Source organism: Cydia splendana, unplaced genomic scaffold (assembly GCF_910591565.1).
Source record: "Cydia splendana unplaced genomic scaffold, ilCydSple1.2 scaffold_95_ctg1, whole genome shotgun sequence".
NCBI classification, from domain to species: domain Eukaryota; kingdom Metazoa; phylum Arthropoda; class Insecta; order Lepidoptera; family Tortricidae; genus Cydia; species Cydia splendana.
This window is the reverse complement of record NW_026946912.1, coordinates 297,844-317,464: the sequence shown is the minus strand read 5'-3', so window position 1 is coordinate 317,464 and position 19,621 is coordinate 297,844. Positions and strand designations below refer to the sequence as shown.

The 19,621-nt window shown below is 35.1% G+C and overlaps 1 long non-coding RNA gene across 1 annotated transcript in view; it reads left to right on the top strand.

Moving 5' to 3' along the window:
- The first annotated feature begins 737 nt into the window (after positions 1-737).
- The window catches only part of LOC134805969 (uncharacterized), a 124,783-nt gene continuing 105,899 nt past the window's right edge, over positions 738-19,621 (top strand). The window contains exon 1 of the long non-coding RNA XR_010146443.1: positions 738-996. This is a non-coding gene — a long non-coding RNA (uncharacterized LOC134805969). The remainder of the gene's footprint in view (positions 997-19,621) is intronic.

The window sequence follows — 19,621 nt, the reverse complement described above, 5'->3', positions numbered from 1 at the left end:
AATGCCTTTCATTATGTAGGAGTCACATAAACTACTATTTCTTCAGATTGACTTTACCTTCTAGAATATTATAACTAGTATATTATAAAGTAATACAAAATCTTTGACTTATCGAACATTTACACGATATACCAATAGTAAAGAATGTCAACGTATAAACAAAGTACTTAATTGTAATACATATTTATGCAATGTTATGTGGGTACCTACCTGCAATAAGCTGGAGGAGCATAATTATCATCGAGCGAGCACGGGCGGATGGTATCCAGCGCAGCGTAACGTGAACGAGATGTCTACTAACTGAGAATAATCGATAAGTGCGATTATATAAATAGTAGGTCTGTACACCAAACGAACACCAAATATTGCCGATCGGGGGAAATAACTCGGGAACATTTTTTTCTACGGGCGACCGTTTAAGAGTTATTTACGAAAAACATAAATATTTTTAACAATGTATTTTTTTATATGGAACGAGAATGAAATCTCTTTAAAAAACCCGTGGGGGTCGGATCAGAAACTAAGAAATTAAGTCCGACTCACGCTTGACTGCACATTTCTAATAGGTTTTCCTGTCATCTATATGTAAAAAACTACTTTGTGTATTTTTTTCAAAATTGTAGACCCAGTTTCGGAGATAAAGGGGGGGGGGATTGGTCGGACAGACAGACACAGAGGGTTCCGTTTTTAGGGTTCCGTTTTTTGCCATTTGGCTACGGAATTATAGATTACTTATAGATTCGTCATGTCTGTCTGTCTGTCTGTCCGTCCGTATGTCACAGCCACTCTTTTCCGAAACTATATGAACTATACTGTGGAAACTTGGTAAGTAGATGTATTCTGTGAACCGCATTAAGATTTTCACACAAAAATAGAAAAAAAAAACAATAAATTTTGGGGGTTCCCCATACTTAGAACTGACACTCAAAACATTTTTTTTCATTAAACCCATACGTGTGGGGTATCTATGGATAGGTCTTCAAAAATGATATTGAGGTTTCTAATATCATTTTTAGGGTTCCGTACCCAAAGGGTAAAACAGGACCCTATTACTAAGACTCCGCTGTTCGTTCGTTCGTCCGTCCGTCCGTCCGTCCGTCCGTCCGTCCGTCCGTCCGTCCGTCCGTCCGTCCGTCCGTCCGTCCGTCCGTCCGTCCGTCCGTCCGTCCGTCCGTCCTTCCGTCCTTCCGTCCGTCCGTCCGTCACCAGGCTGTATCTCACGAACCGTGATAGCTATGAGACAGTTGAAATGTTCACAGATGATGTATTTTTGTTGCCGCTATAACAACAAATACTAAAAAACAGAATAAAATAAATATTTAAGGGGGCTCCCACAACAAACGTGATTTTTTTGCCGTGTTTATAGATAATGGTACGGAACCCTTCGTGCGCGAGTCCAACTCGCACTTGGCCGGTTTTTTTTTTAATACGTCATAAATCGTAAGCCGCAATTTTATCATGTTACTTGCTGCTACGGAACCCTTCAAGGGCGAGTCCGACTCGCACTTGGCCGCTTTTTCCGTTTGACGTACAGAACCTAAAAAGGGCTTTTTACAGTTATATAAATATGGGTGGGGCGTCGTTGTATGGGAACAAGTAAAAACAAGCAAACATAAGGTTGCAGTTTTTTATGTAGATTATATTTTTAGACCTCTACTCAGCCACTAAAGAAATTAATAAAGGCAAAATTTCATCATCATCATTCTCTTGCCCTTGTCCCATTCACTTGGGGTCGGCGCAGCATGTCTTTCTCTTCCACACCTCTCTGTCGCCCGTCATTTCATCATTCACTTGCGTTCGTTTCATATCATCTCTCACACAGTCCATCCACCTTTTCCTCGGTTTTCTTTTCCTCGTACTTCCCTCCACATTCATTCGTAATACCTTTCTCGTCACATGACTTTCATCCCTCCGCATCACATGCCCGTACCATGCTAGGCGATTTGCCCTTACTTTTTCTGTTATGGGTGCAACTTTCAGGCTTCCTCTTATATACTCATTCCTTATCCTATCCATTCTCGTCACGCCACACATCCGTCTTAACATTCGCATCTCCGCTACATCTAAAGCAAAAAGGCAAAATTTCATCAATAATTTAAATAACTAGTAGTTCGCCCCGAACTGAGAACTCGCAGTTAACCAAAAATAATAGAGCGATTGACTTTGTTGCACCTACTTAAGTATCGTATAGTGCGTCATGAAATAGTAGAAAATAAATGAGAGCATCACTTTCTACGTAACTGTCACATTTTTGACGTAAAATGCTTACACATGGCAACAATTTAGTATGGACATGTTTGAGTTCCATTTTATTAAATTTCTACTATTTCATGTCGCACTAGGCGGCAATGGATCAAAAATCGCCTGGATTTATTGCAAGGTCTGTGGAGCCCTTGACTGATAGATTTAAGCAAAGAGTAGTATGTATAATATATTATAGGACAAAGAGAGCCCTCTCGTGGAACTTTGCATCCATTTTAAAGTGCCATCTGTAATTCTTAACCAGAAATATCAACGTCAATATAAGGGGGGGGAGCCATGAATAGCGTCTAAGTATGTTGCGAACGTAAAAAACTTTCAGGATATTTATTAATACATGAAAACAGATTAGATACTTTTAACTTGACTGTTGATGTAAATAAATTACCTATCATACACGGCTGGAGTAACACACAATTGACCACGAAACACAATTACACGCAGGAGGTTGTGAATCTACCCGCCATAATTTTTCTAAATTTTTTGGTAATAAAGTTCTCAGCAACTGTGATGGCGTATGAAAACTTTGTTTCTTTTAATAACATTTTAAAACTGAAAGTATTTTTATTTATCTGAATTATGTCGTAGTACAGACAATAAATGGGGTGTTTTAATAACAAAACTTCCGTGAGTGACCCGTATTAATATATTTAATAAATGGGGTGTTATAATATTTTGAGTTTTATTTGACAAAGTTGTTTTTTGTGACAATCGCCTCCATGGCAACGATGTCCATAAATAATCTGTTCTAACAGATGTTTTTTTGTTTGATCCATGCCTTAGATACAAGACTTTTAAGACGTTCTGACGAATTAAGTGAAGCCATATTAAAAAAAAGTTTAGCGTTAAGTAATATAGATGTCGCTATGTTTTCGAATAAAGTGCTTTATATACGACTGTCCCTCCCCTGGATTTAAGTCATCATAGAAATCATAGAGATTAAAATAAACTGTATCTGTGCTAAGCCGAAATATTTCCTGTCAAATGTCAAATACCTATATTATGTTTATATTATTTTATTTTTATCTTGCTAATTATTTGAAAAAGGTAAATTTAAAAACGATATTATGAAAGTGAAAACCGAGCACTTAGAGATACTAAATTCTACCATGTTTTTTGCAAATAAAATGACCAGAATAGCTAGGCCTCTCACAAACAGCTTTTTGGCCTTCTGAGCTCTTCTACCTCAATAATCCCTTAATCTAGCCTGCTCATAATTTAATCACTAAAATATAATGCCCTCAACTACACGTTTACCCAATTTCATTTAAATTAGAACAAAATTATTTAAGTTCTTGAGTATCAAACTATTTTCTGACAGTTCAGCTTAAAAACATCGAAATGCCGGGACGTGCCGCTAGCCAGCCGCGTGATCCAAGTCGAATGTAAGAACTTCGCTTCGCTCGCTCGTTCGATTATACAATTTCACTAATATGTGTACATTTTATTGAAATTATATAATGCCTAGGTTTAATAAGGCCCTTACGAGCACATACCCAGGGCCTGATTACAGTGATTACATATTGATTTGTGTTTAGTATGAGTTCATATATTTGCCACGAAACGCAAGTACAAATATAGGGTTAACGATTCTCGAAATGACATTGATATGTCATAGTTTTCAATTGTTTGGTTGAGTTTAATATAATGCCAGTGTTACAACAACGCTATTTATACTATACATGCAGCATTTAAATATATTGAATGAAAAATAAAATATTAATACACAATACCAGGTGGTATTGTGTAAAAAAGGCTGATTTAGTACAAAGGTAATGAGTTATACTTGACATCATATTATACTATTTCTATTACTGTTTAGTTATGTACATTTGCGAAGATCACTTTGCTTACGAGTAGTTTTCGCTTTTAGGCAATTACCTATTGATTGAAAACATCATTTCCATGAAAACCCGGATGGCATCCAGAGCTATACATGCATGCAAGAAGATCGTCCGTCGTTCGTATGCATGTAGAAGTTACATAATAAGAATTAAGGCTCAATACAAGAAGCGGTACATAGACATGTTGCTGTTTTTGTTGCTGGGTGCACATAACACATAGTAAGAACATACCGCAAGACCTATTATAATATTTACTCAAGAATTTACGTATTTTGTTAAGTATTATTATCTTAAATAAAATAAAACATATATACAAATGTTCTGTCAGTTTTTTTTTTTACAAAGTATACTTTATTTTCCGATGTTCAAGTTCTTGTGTTTGGTAGGTAATCGTTTTTCATGTCAATTTGGTAACCGGAAATATAAAACTTTATTCAAAAACGTTTACTGGTGGTTCAGAATCTGAAAATTTAAATAAGGTTTAAACACATTTACTGCCAAAAACCCGCTGCGTGGGTTCATTTTGTATTGGAAATGGGGCGCTTGGCACTGAAAGTATACTCGAGATCATTTACTATAAAATTAAGATCGCTATTAAGGTCATACGTAGGGTCTGTGCGGAAGAGAAGAGTCGTAGGTATAATGTATGGGCTCCCCTACATTTCACGACTCTTCTCTTTCCGCATACTCTATTAGATAATGTTACTTAGCAGTAGGAGACGGCCGCTGTCATCATGCGGACGGAAGCGGACCATAATATAATACATACCTATTTTAATATTTTAAGATTTCTTCTCATGTGTGTACTATTTTCATCATAGGTAATATGTAGCCAAAAGTAGCCTGTATAATCGCGCCATATACTTTGCTTCCTATTTTTTAACACGCAAAGTTATAATTTTAACTCGATTATTAATGATGTTTATACCTAATTATCATATTTTGCAATTTTTTTCTTGAATACTTACAATATATTTAATTTTATACATTGTTTTTTTTTTGAAACAAAAAACTTTCATTGTATTTTTATTAATAAAACAGAGATTAAATAACAAAATAAATGAATCATAAATCTAGCCCTAAATTAGCCTGGGGCATTGTTCCCAGGACGTTGGCCGCGTTCCCCCTCTGCACATTGTTTACTAACATTGATGTGTTTATTATTTTCGTAACTATGGCAACGTCAAATCTTTAACCATTTTAGAATGAAGGTTGAGTCCGTAACAAAGTGACAAACCCCTCTGCTGAAAAACTTGCACAATTTGACGTCCCCTCCCCCGCAAAAATCGGCGGACCGTTTCGTAAAGAAAATGACAGCGATGACATCTCCTTTCTAAATGCTCTATGTGGAGGGTAGAGGTAAGAAATAGAGATTTCTATGTAATTAATTAATTGAAAAAGTGTCATTCAAAAACCTTATGAGGGAAGTATACTACGTAATCGTCCATACAAAAAGAGAAAACGTTTTTCCACTTCTAAATATTTTCCATTCTCCATGATTCTAGTACGGTATTGACACAATGAAAAACTTGGTTTATGGGTTTTCTTTCTTTCGCTACTCTGGAGAGATTTAGAACAATTACAATAGCTGACAGCGTGCCCAGCTTTTGCAAATATTCTCCCATAAATGAGTTTTCCCATAAAGTCATAAAGGATTCTCCTTACCTCTAACCTCCATTTACTTAGTTCAGATTTCGATAGGTAATTTACCGTTTACTCGTACTAATTAAATAATAATTCTTGCTCTTTTTTTTAGTATACTTAGAAAGGGACAGTATCGTTTGGAGTGGAGTGAAGTTAGGCACATAAGACTGTAAAGAAACGTAAAACGTGACACGCGGCACGTTTACTCACTGAAAGTAAGTGAAAAATACTCTGCCAACTGATGGTAGAGGCTTAGGTGTGATATGTAAAATATACGTAATACAATAATTAAATATAATAACAGTATATGCATTAAAATTTCGCGTAATAGAATTGAAAAAATGAACAAATAGGGCGTTTTTAGAATTAGAGTCCGTAACGTAATGGAATTCCACACACCAATGACTAAAAATGGGTTGAATTAAATCTACTATTTACATATTTTATGAAAATGTTACTTTCTTTTTATATATTGTATACATTATTAATATTCTTAATAAATCACTTTAAACTGAATGACAGCCAATGTGACGATCCATTACGTTACAAGTTTTAGGCAGGTTTTAAGTGAAGATCGGAGAGTTTTAAGTGAACCAGTTTTTATTTATTGAAATACAAAATAATAATAATCTTCTAAAAACGAATAACAACTGCAATACTAAGTATTACAATAAAGATATTTAAAGAAGTCTTTCCAATACGTTACATTTTTCGTTTTAATCATTGCTTTGCAATCATTTTGTTTTAAAAAACGTGAGGTAAAGGTATTATAAAAAGTTGTTTTTAATAATTATCATATATTATTCTTGCAAATGAGATCGAAATCAGTATCAATTATCCTAATGATTAATATATATTAGTTTAGGAACTACATGAAGGGTTTATATGTGCGGATTTTAGCTACTTAATTTAGTACCTACTTAATTTTGTACTAAATTAAATAATTTAGTAATTAATACCTATTGTTATAGTTTAACAAGATTTTGAAATTTCCTGCAGTAATTATGTTTTCGACTGCAGCAGTATTGCAGCACGACAATACTGCCGAATGCATTACTGCTACAAAATCAAAATACATGTTGCTGCCCAGATTTTTGGCATTTGCAGTCAGCAGTATTGTCGTGGTGCAATACTGCTGCAGTCGAAAGCATAACCTGCGCCTGCCAGCGCTTCTTAGGTCGAGCCGCCACTGGTTCTAAGTAGTTACTAGAAGGTCGAGTAGTTAGAAGAATATAGCTAGAATAAAATTATTTTTGTCTTTTTAATATCACTTTTGGCAACTTAAAATGACGGCATGTAAACCGTGCATTTTCATTCCATACGTCACGTTTTTTTGTTCCACTAATACATCACGTAACGTTTTGGATGTGACGTAGGCATGCCGGTTGGTTAATAAAGCGAAATAGTGGTCTGATCGTTTGAATTTTCTTAATTATAATTATTTGATATCATACAACACATAATAATCTAACGAAATTCATAAATATTTAGTGAATAATTGGCTCCTTACCTTCAGTTTAATTCAGTTCGTTGTGGAAAACAAATTTCTGCACATCGTGACGCACCACCTACACCTTGCTTTTTTCGAGCCCAATTGCATTGTAAAACCTAAACACCGGGTAATTATAGGATCATAATATTACGATCATGTATTTATATAGATATTTGCTACTTAGTTGGTAAAAACTCCGTGACGTTGGTGGAAATTTCCACTACGTCGATATTGAAGGACAACAATAAATTAAACTTTTGTGCATATTTTTACTTTAGGTGCTAAAAAATAAGATTTTAAATAGATTTTGGCTGATACGATCTTATCACACAACAACCACGTTCGGGCCTAGAAGGAGGCAGATATATAATATTTGGATCCAAAGTGTGCATGGGACACTCAAAAATCATCTCCCTTTCTTCAGTTTTTTTACCATAAAATCACTTTACAATTTTTGTACACATGTAGTACACTTTAAAACAGTATTTGACGGTAAAAGTCGTGAGACAGTGATATTTGTCCCAACTATTTTTTTCCGAAAATGTCACGTACGTGCGCACTGTATGCGTTGCGCTAAGCGAATGACGACTGATGACGGCGCGACCTTGGCGTGGCGGCGGGTAAGGGCCAGTGTTGGGCATTCAAGAATAAAATCATTATTTGAATAAGAATTCGTAGGAATTAAATCATCTCGATTTTATTCACGTCAAAAATATTCAAATAATTTTGGACGGGAATAATTCGTATGAGAAAAAATTTAATGAGAATAACTTATTCTTAATCAAATAAATATAATCGTGATTTTTATTCGAAATAATATTCCACGAATAAAAATGTAGTCTGGGTACCTTATAGGTACTAATTACGTATAGCTAGGTAGATGTAATAGTAGTTAGTCTCTTGTCTAATTTATACCTATTTTATGGAATAAAATCTTACAAATTGACTGTCGCATAGTTTCAGTAACCGTATTATTTTTAATTTACTAACCAAATCATTCGGTTCAATTTAGCGGGTCTAGGGGCCTAGCCAAGATACCAATCGCTTGCGCTTGGACGACGAAGCGCTTTCTGTCTCTATCACTCTTACATATTAGTGCGATAGAGTGACAAAGATAGCGTTTCGTTGTCGTAGCGCAAACGATTGGCATGTTGGCTACGCACCCAAGGTGCCTAGCTAAGATGCCAATTTTTGTTTATTTTTATTTTATAACTAAATCATTAGGTAAATTTAGCTGATCTCGGGACCTAGCCAAGATGCCAATCGCTTGCGCTCCGACAACGAAGCGCTTTCTGTCTCTATCACTCTTACGTATTAGTGCGATAGAGAAACAGAGATAGCGTTTCGTTTCGTAGCGTTTCGTTACGCACCCAAGGTGCCTAGCCAAGTTGCCAATTGTGTTTTTAATTTTATAACCATATCTTTGGGTACAATTTAGCTGTTCTGGGACCTAGCCAACATGCCAATCGCTTGCGCTCCAACAACGAAACGCTTTCTGTGTCTATCACTTGTGTGTCTTTGTGTGTCATTTTAGTGCGATAGAGAGACAGATACCGTTTCGTTATAGTAGCCCAAACGATTGGCATGTTGGCTAGGCCGCCAGAACAGCTACATTGTACCTAATGATTTGGTTATTAAATTAAAAACAAAAATTGTGATCTTGGCTAGGCACCTTGGGTGCGTAGCCAACATGCCAATCGTTTGCGCTACGACAACGAAACGCTATCTTTGTCACTCTATCGCACTAATATGTAAGAGTGATAGAGACAGAAAGCGCTTTGTCGTCCGAGCGCAAGTGATTGGTGTAACGTCTTACCCAGCCTAAGTTCTACTATAGAAGCTTTATAACCTGAAATACTGAAATTTTCCTCAGTTTTCTCTATTATTGAAACCTTTGGAAAATAATACTGAAATTTAGTATATAAGGGTCTAGGCTAGAGGGGATGAAGTATAAAATAAACAAGGTATGGAATGCTAACGAATTTGATTTATTGCATTCAAATATATTAAGTTTGCAAGCTGAATTAATATAATAATTTATAAGCTCTATATCCAATGACGTCTAGTTAGGACACATTAGGATATACCGCCTTGATTGCTAGGGCCAAATACCTAAGTCAGGAAAACAAGACGGGACAAAAACCTGACTGCCCAAGTTTAACCTGTACACAAACATAATAAAATATGTCACAGTAATAAATAAAACCTTATGTAAATATATAAGGAAAGTATGCCAAGATCATCTAGTTGGGAAATATAGACCAACATTATGACAAGTAATAACCAAAGCTCTCCGAGGTGTGAGCCATGCTACTACATAACATAAAATCTGGAATATGTTCCAACAAGCACAATACATATTCTAAATATTTTCTAATACGTAATTAGCAACGTAATATACGAGATTTAACAGATAACGCTCCTAAAATAAGATGAAACTAACATGTCAAAAGATACTAAATATAACGCTCCTAGACAATTCATAAAACCCTATCAAAATAACGGAATTTTATTTATTAACAAAAGATTATTTATTGTAAACCCTACATTCTTCCTATAAAATGGGTATCTGAAAATTATGGAATCAAGTAAGTTTTAAATCTGTTTGAGTCCATATGTTTAAATATGAAAATAGGTTGTAACAAGATCTATTAATAAAATATAGTAGATTACGATTTATTATTAACTTATGATGTGAATGGCATATTAACATTATTCCAAAATATATTATAATAGGTAAGTTTAGGAATGTGAAAAGGAGAGTAATCTGGCTTCTTACAATTTTATCTTTAATAGAACAGCGTTGTTAAATAAAATAACTGATTGCAATCAACCATAAGGCCACTTTGTGTGCCCTATAAAATTACTGTGCATATGCCGCTACCATAAGCAACTATGTCTGAACTGTAGTCCCATTGTGATCCACTCCACGCAATACCAGAGAAGTAAAAGTCATGTAGACGTACATTCAAATGCGCAACCCTCAGGTGGTCCCTATCCAACCCTAGTGGGGTGTTACATAGTAACTTGCATAGTATGCAATCCCTTGGGTATATAAAATCGATCATGCTAACCATGTTGGGTTCGTCATATTATTCGACTTAGGCGTCGGACGTGCATTTGACTGTACTACCTTCTGGTAAAACCCTATCAACCTAACGTACATGCAGAGCACCCAATAGATTTGCGTATTGGAGTAATTCACATATGGATGAGACAAACAAGTAGACCTGAAACAGAGTCTAGCAAGTAATGAATAGACAAATAGTGCCCAAGAGAGAGACAATATACACAGCAATGATATAAGAGTCGCCCCAAATATCATGAGATCAGTCATTTCATTATTTTATATTAGAGTTTACTCGAAAGTAGAATAGAACTACTAAAAGTAGAATAGAAGCCAGTTGGATTAGGGTTTGTTACCTTTACCCAACATACAACAAAAGGCTAAGCATTCATAATACAGGTTTGAATCCAGATTGAATCATACTGAATAGACACTTATAATAAAGTTGTCCTCATTACTGAGCTTGTGATAAAACTCAATAATGATTCAGTTATCTATGAACGGGCAAAGGGGTTAGCGCCCCGCCAATAACCTGTGTATCATCATTGACTCCGATACAGAACCATCTCGTCCTATAAATATATATAGTCCTACCAATAAGTATATAAAGGAGTCTTTAATGGCTTGTACCAGCAAACGATGAATACAGATTTCTCGCCAGGGAGGTGAAAGGCGTCTTGTAAGGATCTAAAGGGATTTATTCAGATCCAATCAGATTCCGACCAGCAGCCTATATCAGCTCCAGGGTGCACGAACCTCTATGTGAGGGGAGGTTGGTAAACGTATTGCATGAATCATAAGATTAATGCAATCAATATACTTAGCTTAGCTCCACTGAACGTGCTACAACCACTGAAGTGATCCCTTTTCAAAGATCCCTTCAGTGCCGGAGGCCAAAGACGAGACACCCTTCATAGAAACAAGGACAGGCCCTATAATAAAACACGTGGACGTATTTCATCAACCTGGTATACATAAAACCATTGCTTAGTGATATCTTAATAAATGAACTTGGGTAACACCTAAATACCTCATTGTTAAAACAGCCACTTATATGTGACTAACTTCAACAACTACAATTTGTTAGTAAATAAATATAATATACTTTTAATTGGATGTAATCCAAAATGGTAGTGATAGGTATTAACCACTCTCTAGTCGAATGACTTAATTCAATATGACAAATGAATTTGGGGCAAGTAAAAATATTGGCTAAATATAGATCAAACTATATACCAAATATTCAAAATATACACCCACAATAGCATTTCATGACTCTTGAACTCTATAGCATATAGCTGTTTGCGAATCACAAGGACTCGTAGCTCAAGTATAATAATATGTAAGACCATAAGAAATATACCAATCTGTTTACCAAATATTATCAGTAATAATAGATAAAATGATACGCATTAGCAATGTAACTACTATGCTTTACAAATGATACAGTGATTCGCAACTAGCTTAAGCTGAACCAGATTGTAGGAGAGAGAGATATATATGTAATATGATTAGCTAAGTCATGTTCGGATGAACTAGAAAATACTTGCATTAAAATATGAATACGAAATCACGATCATTAAATAGATATCAATTATCAGTATTATCACACAGATGGCTTTACCGAATGTTCTAGAAGTCGTCAAGTCATTAGCTTTCAAATAATTCAGCAGATAGTCATAAGAACCATAGACTAGATTTTTAAATCAATAATCAAATGAACGTTAAGAAATACAATCCGTACCTACATTTTAAACCAAAATCCGTAATAAAATATATCTACCTATTCTCATATTAAAACCGCAATAATATAAGCCTACAAATATGGCGAATGTCCTACATAATACTACCTACAAATAAATACACCGTAATAAATAAATAATCCTATTTAACCGTTTTAGGACACCTAACATAATTGGTAATGATCTACGTCACCGTTTAGGTAGATATCAGGATCAGCTTGGCGGGGCTTCGAAGCTCTCACGTTGTGGAGAAGACAAAGCTTGCTCATCCCACGTAGATGAATACCGCACCGGATCCAGTGAGTAGCTTGAAGGTTCAGATGCGGCGTAGTGCTGCCAGTCTCGCTTCTTCCTGTAGAAGGTAGGGGCGCCCGTAGCAGCGGGATTGACCAGGTTCAGACGAGGATGCTCCGAGACACACTCCGAAGCCGTTGATGGAACAAGGCTCGCTGCCGCACCCACTCGTGAACCGGGAATTGAGAAATAAAATAGTGTTTAATAAACTATTAAGTAATTGGTTTAAATAGGTACCTAATTTTAATCTAACCAAACATTTACGCCCTACAGAGCTAATGATTTATATGGACAAAGACATCTAAGCATTTATAGGGACCATCATTTCAATTATGAAAATTATAAATTGTAAAGTTTAATTAGAATAATGGATTTCTAATACTGAAAATAACCTATAATCTATTGCTACAAAATATGAGTATTTTACTGTCAAACCAAGAATAAATATTCATAATTATAATGTTAAAACTTATGATGTTTTAATCTAAACGTTCGTTAAAATTACACCCAATACTATTTATGGAAGTTTATGAACGATATTGATACCTGAAATAATTAACTACTATAGTAAACGATAAAGATATACTCGAAGAATGCAACACTAACTCAATCTAATTAAACACATCTACCTATTTCATTTATATCTAAATCAAGACGCGCCCTACCTTACCATTTAAATAAAACGGGTAAAATACATACATACACATCTAATTCTCTGTCGATAGTAATAGATAATTCTATTAAGGGTAACTACTGAACAATCTAATTTTAATGTGATATTTTGTAAATTGATCACAATTTATGTATGCTAATGATGTAGATGGCAAATGTGCACACGAAGTAACCTCAACACCTGAAGGATTGCAAGCACCTTGCTAGCATCTAAGATGGGAGTACGATCTTACATAAAATACACTTACATACACTCATAGATGATGATGAACGCATTAACGTTCCTATTCCCTTCGTAATTGGTTAATCCATAATTATAAGAACGCTCGTTCACTACACGAACTTCAAGTTGAATTAATATAATCACACCAGCACATATATGATTAAGGTATTCACTGCACAAATACAATTGAATAGACTACACTGCGATCAAGTCTGTTATATGTGTTAAAATTCACTAACGTACGAAGATCGGACTTACATAACCATGAATAAAAGTGTACTTTTGTTTGTCAATGAAGGGTATAATCTAAAGCGATCGATACAACTACCTGCTATTCATACGACAAGCATATAAAAATAATGATTTTATTTTTAACTCGCCGACATCAACAAGTCTATAATCCTACGGATAGTAGGCAATCACTGCAGCCTATGGACGATCGCAACATGTATGTAGGTTTCCTCAAAATATAAAGTGACATGCAAATAATAAAATGTAAATGAATTAACGTACCATCATAAGTAGTTGATTGGCAGCGGTCACGTGATGGATTCGTGTAATTATACACGCCCATAGTCCAGGTGAAGTTTCGCTCGATGATTGCGAGATGCAGTGCTTTTGGTAGCTGCACCGCGGTGACCACACGCCCGGTCTTCACACCCATGGTTCAACCATGGTACCAGGTGCTGTCAGCGGCATCTCGCCCATTGGATGTTGCTGGCTCTTGTCCAAATCTTGAACTCGTGAAGGCAACAACTACTCCTCATTTCTGCAAACAAGCTTAACACATGGTTTTCCTTACAAACTAACACTCACAGGACTCCTTATTGACTCGACGCTCTGCTGACGGAAAAAGCCCCGAATGCTCTTTTCGATCCCTTAAATAACCTCGCTCGCGGGTTCCATGAGAACCCCTAAACCGCCATGTTAATGCAAGTTCCTCAATGGTTGAACCAAAATCGAAAGTTTTGATTGGTTAACATTTGCCACCCTTGCATATGATTGGTCTACTTCATTCCCGCGTATTTTGATTCATCCACCCTACAACAGATGGCATCTCCAAGGATAACATGAATAAATTAAAAAGCACAATGAAGTAGTAGTAGTATTTAATTAATTAAACAATAAATATTGCTTTAATAATTTTCATCTAAAATATTAAATTATATAATTTTGCAGGGTAGCAAATAGTGAACCAAAACTAAGCTACCTACTAGTTTACCCATTGAAAGCCAGATGGCGCTCCGACTCCACTGTCGCATTAACAGTGCCAATATAACGCGGGAAATTCAATCCTAACAGATTCAGTAATTTCCGAGAGAGTAAATAAATGAATGTAGATGTCAGTCTGTTACAATCGCCCTTAGTATATTTACGGAGTTTACCGGAGTAAGAATACTAATAATAAATAACAACTGACATCGTAAATAATTACGAGAGAACGAAACAAAAAACTAAAACTTATACAATGAGATAAAATGCCAGTCACGTTTCATTAGATTAAAAATAACAAGATCACATCACTCATATCACTTAACTAGAATAATAAATGAACTATAAAACCAATTCAAAACAAGAATAGATTTCCTTAACTCAATCACTGATAATATCTTATTATACTCGCAATAATATCATTTGGACGTAGTCAATTACCGCTCTTAAACCATGTGGAATAAGCCCAGAAATAATTAGAATCCTAATAAACATCTACTCAACCCAAACTAGTAACCAGAGGGAACGAGTTTCAACTAGATAGAGTCAGGCAAGGCGACCCACTGTCTCCTAAGCTTTTTACAGCCGTTCTGCAATACATAGACGCCGAACTGAACCGGGCAATGGAAGGAATGAAGAATACACGTCTTCACCACCTCAGATTTGCAGACATTGTAATTTTTGCTAAAACCTAATGGATACGCGAGCTTACCATAGAAAGCAAGACAGCTAGTCCGCACATGGAACTTAAATAAAACTAAAATAATGACGAATAGCTCTAAAAATTCAATTTTATTAGACGATGTTGAAATAGAATACGTGGATAGCTACAAGACCAGCAACGAAGAAGAGGTTAATAGGCGAATCACCTGTAGTTGGAATAAATATTGGGCGCATAAAGACATATTGAAAGGCGATTACAACCTTAGTATGAAAAGAACTATGATGGATACCTGTATTCTACCCTGCTTGACGTATATGTCCCAGACTTAGGCCTATACAAAACATTAAAAACAAAATAATTAGTTGTCAACGAGCCATGGAACGAAGCATCCTAAACCTAAGAAAAATAAATAGAGAAAAAAAAAAAGCCAACAATTAAAAAAGAGACTAAATTAACAGATGCATTACACCATTCCTTAAAACTGAAATGGCGATGAGCCGGAAACGTAGCAAGGAGCACAGACCAATGTTGGACCCTCGCCGCTACCAAATGGACCGCCGGTCCGGTTGGGTAAAGAAAAGTCGAACATCCATGACAAAAGTTGGGCGGACGATATTGTAAAAGTAATCAACAAAAACTCGCTAACAGTAGCCCAGGACATAACGAGGTGGATGAATCTGAAGGGGCCCCTATAAATTAAGTAAGAAAAAACTAAACCGATGTTAACTTTGTATAAGATATTAGGAAAATAAGAAAGCTTTATTATTATTATTTACTAATATTCTCGCGATAAATTAATAAAATCACTATTTTGTCAAAGGAATCACTAATTAAATCACCAGCACTAAACGAACTCATGTCACAAATCGTAGAACAACCAATTTTTTAAAAACCTGCACTAAATAAAATCACAACTAACACACATAAAACTGAGAGTCTCGGATATACCGTCATTAAAAATAAATTTCCATTCATTTAAAATTCATAGAATTTTAATACTCATGTATAATTATATTACATCACTGACTTGTCACACGCGCACTATAAATAAACAAAGCACTGCACTAACTAAATTTATCACTTTTTAATAAATCACTGATAATTATCTTGAAAATACATGCTCTAAATAGAACCACCACTTTTATCAAATGAACCACTATCTCACTTAATCTCAAAAACAGCTGCACTAAATAAAACACTAATTCATATGACTGATAACCACAAAATACCGGCACTTAATAAAATTACCATTCACATAATTATTATTAATAATTTCAACACACTTTTATAATGCACACTTAATTGACACAAAGCACACTATCACATCATTAAACCGGTTACCTTTTAAACACTATAACCGCAACGGAAAAATCAATTTAAAATGCTATATAAAATATCCACTTGAATCTTAATTTACCCGTATCGACCTAAACAAATACAGAATGACCGTAATTTAAAACCAGAAAAGTGACACTATCAACTCTACAGCCCTTTCAACTATTTCGTCCGCGAATACAATACAAATATTTAAGTACCGTTATACGTGTAAAATAAGACATTCAGATTTTACGTGAAAAGAAACAAATGCGATAAAATGCAAAGACCGATTTTGAGTAAACATATCCAAGAGCTATCACTAAAATAAAATGACCATCCAATTAATATACCTAACCATTTAGAAGTTACTGTGCCACGAACTGGCACACACTAGCCCCAAAACACAAGATACACATAGCATCAAAACTAAAACAAAACAAAAAGTAAATATTGGTAAACAGTACGAAATTATAAAATATTACATGTAAAAGGAAAAAAACATGTATACGTACCAAATAATAAAATAATCCCTGAAAATTATCAAATTTTATAAACACAGCATAAGTATAGCAAATTTGTTATAAATAGATTCTGCGACCTATAAGCAATATGAAATCAATTAAGGTAATACCATCTGTGAACAAAAACACCTAGAACAAATATTGTTATAAATTCAGCGACCTAAACACATCTAAATGGAATAAAATTAATCGAAACAGCTTAAAAGATAAATATTTAACCTAAACAATGCTTGTTAGAACACAGTACAGACAAAGAACATGACTCACTTTCAACCTCAGACCAATGCACGAACATCAAATTGTGCCTTAAGAAAGGCACGAAATAAAATAAATAGTAAGTTAACATCCTGGACACGGCCTAAACCATATTGTAACGTCTTACCCAGCCTAAGTTCTACTATAGAAGCTTTATAACCTGAAATACTGAAATTTTCCTCAGTTTTCTCTATTATTGAAACCTTTGGAAAATAATACTGAAATTTAGTATATAAGGGTCTAGGCTAGAGGGGATGAAGTATAAAATAAACAAGGTATGGAATGCTAACGAATTTGATTTATTGCATTCAAATATATTAAGTTTGCAAGCTGAATTAATATAATAATTTATAAGCTCTATATCCAATAACGTCTAGTTAGGACACATTAGGATATACCGCCTTGATTGCTAGGGCCAAATACCTAAGTCAGGAAAACAAGACGGGACAAAAACCTGACTGCCCAAGTTTAACCTGTACACAAACATAATAAAATATGTCACAGTAATAAATAAAACCTTATGTAAATATATAAGGAAAGTATGCCAAGATCATCTAGTTGGGAAATATAGACCAACATTATGACAAGTAATAACCAAAGCTCTCCGAGGTGTGAGCCATGCTACTACATAACATAAAATCTGGAATATGTTCCAACAAGCACAATACATATTCTAAATATTTTCTAATACGTAATTAGCAACGTAATATACGAGATTTAACAGATAACGCTCCTAAAATAAGATGAAACTAACATGTCAAAAGATACTAAATATAACGCTCCTAGACAATTCATAAAACCCTATCAAAATAACGGAATTTTATTTATTAACAAAAGATTATTTATTGTAAACCCTACATTCTTCCTATAAAATGGGTATCTGAAAATTATGGAATCAAGTAAGTTTTAAATCTGTTTGAGTCCATATGTTTAAATATGAAAATAGGTTGTAACAAGTTCTATTAATAAAATATAGTAGATTAAGATTTATTATTAACTTATGATGTGAATGGCATATTAACATTATTCCAAAATATATTATAATAGGTAAGTTTAGGAATGTGAAAAGGAGAGTAATCTGGCTTCTTACAATTTTATCTTTAATAGAACAGCGTTGTTAAATAAAATAACTAATTGCAATCAACCATAAGGCCACTTTGTGTGCCCTATAAAATTACTGTGCATATGCCGCTACCATAAGCAACTATGTCTGAACTGTAGTCCCATTGTGATCCACTCCACGCAATACCAGAGAAGTAAAAGTCATGTAGACGTACATTCAAATGCGCAACCCTCAGGTGGTCCCTATCCAACCCTAGTGGGGTGTTACATAGTAACTTGCATAGTATGCAATCCCTTGGGTATATAAAATCGATCATGCTAACCATGTTGGGTTCGTCATATTATTCGACTTAGGCGTCGGACGTGCATTTGACTGTACTACCTTCTGGTAAAACCCTATCAACCTAACGTACATGCAGAGCACCCAATAGATTTGCGTATTGGAGTAATTCACATATGGATGAGACAAACAAGTAGACCTGAAACAGAGTCTAGCAAGTAATGAATAGACAAATAGTGCCCAAGAGAGAGACAATATACACAGCAATGATATAAGAGTCGCCCCAAATATCATGAGATCAGTCATTTCATTATTTTATATTAGAGTTTACTCGAAAGTAGAATAGAACTACTAAAAGTAGAATAGAAGCCAGTTGGATTAGGGTTTGTTACCTTTACCCAACATACAACAAAAGGCTAAGCATTCATAATACAGGTTTGAATCCAGATTGAATCATACTGAATAGACACTTATAATAAAGTTGTCCTCATTACTGAGCTTGTGATAAAACTCAATAATGATTCAGTTATCTATGAACGGGCAAAGGGGTTAGCGCCCCGCCAATAACCTGTGTATCATCATTGACTCCGATACAGAACCATCTCGTCCTATAAATATATATAGTCCTACCAATAAGTATATAAAGGAGTCTTTAATGGCTTGTACCAGCAAACGATGAATACAGATTTCTCGCCAGGGAGGTGAAAGGCGTCTTGTAAGGATCTAAAGGGATTTATTCAGATCCAATCAGATTCCGACCAGCAGCCTATATCAGCTCCAGGGTGCACGAACCTCTATGTGAGGGGAGGTTGGTAAACGTATTGCATGAATCATAAGATTAATGCAATCAATATACTTAGCTTAGCTCCACTGAACGTGCTACAACCACTGAAGTGATCCCTTTTCAAAGATCCCTTCAGTGCCGGAGGCCAAAGACGGGACACCCTTCATAGAAACAAGGACAGGCCCTATAATAAAACACGTGGACGTATTTCATCAACCTGGTATACATAAAACCATTGCTTAGTGATATCTTAATAAATGAACTTGGGTAACACCTAAATACCTCATTG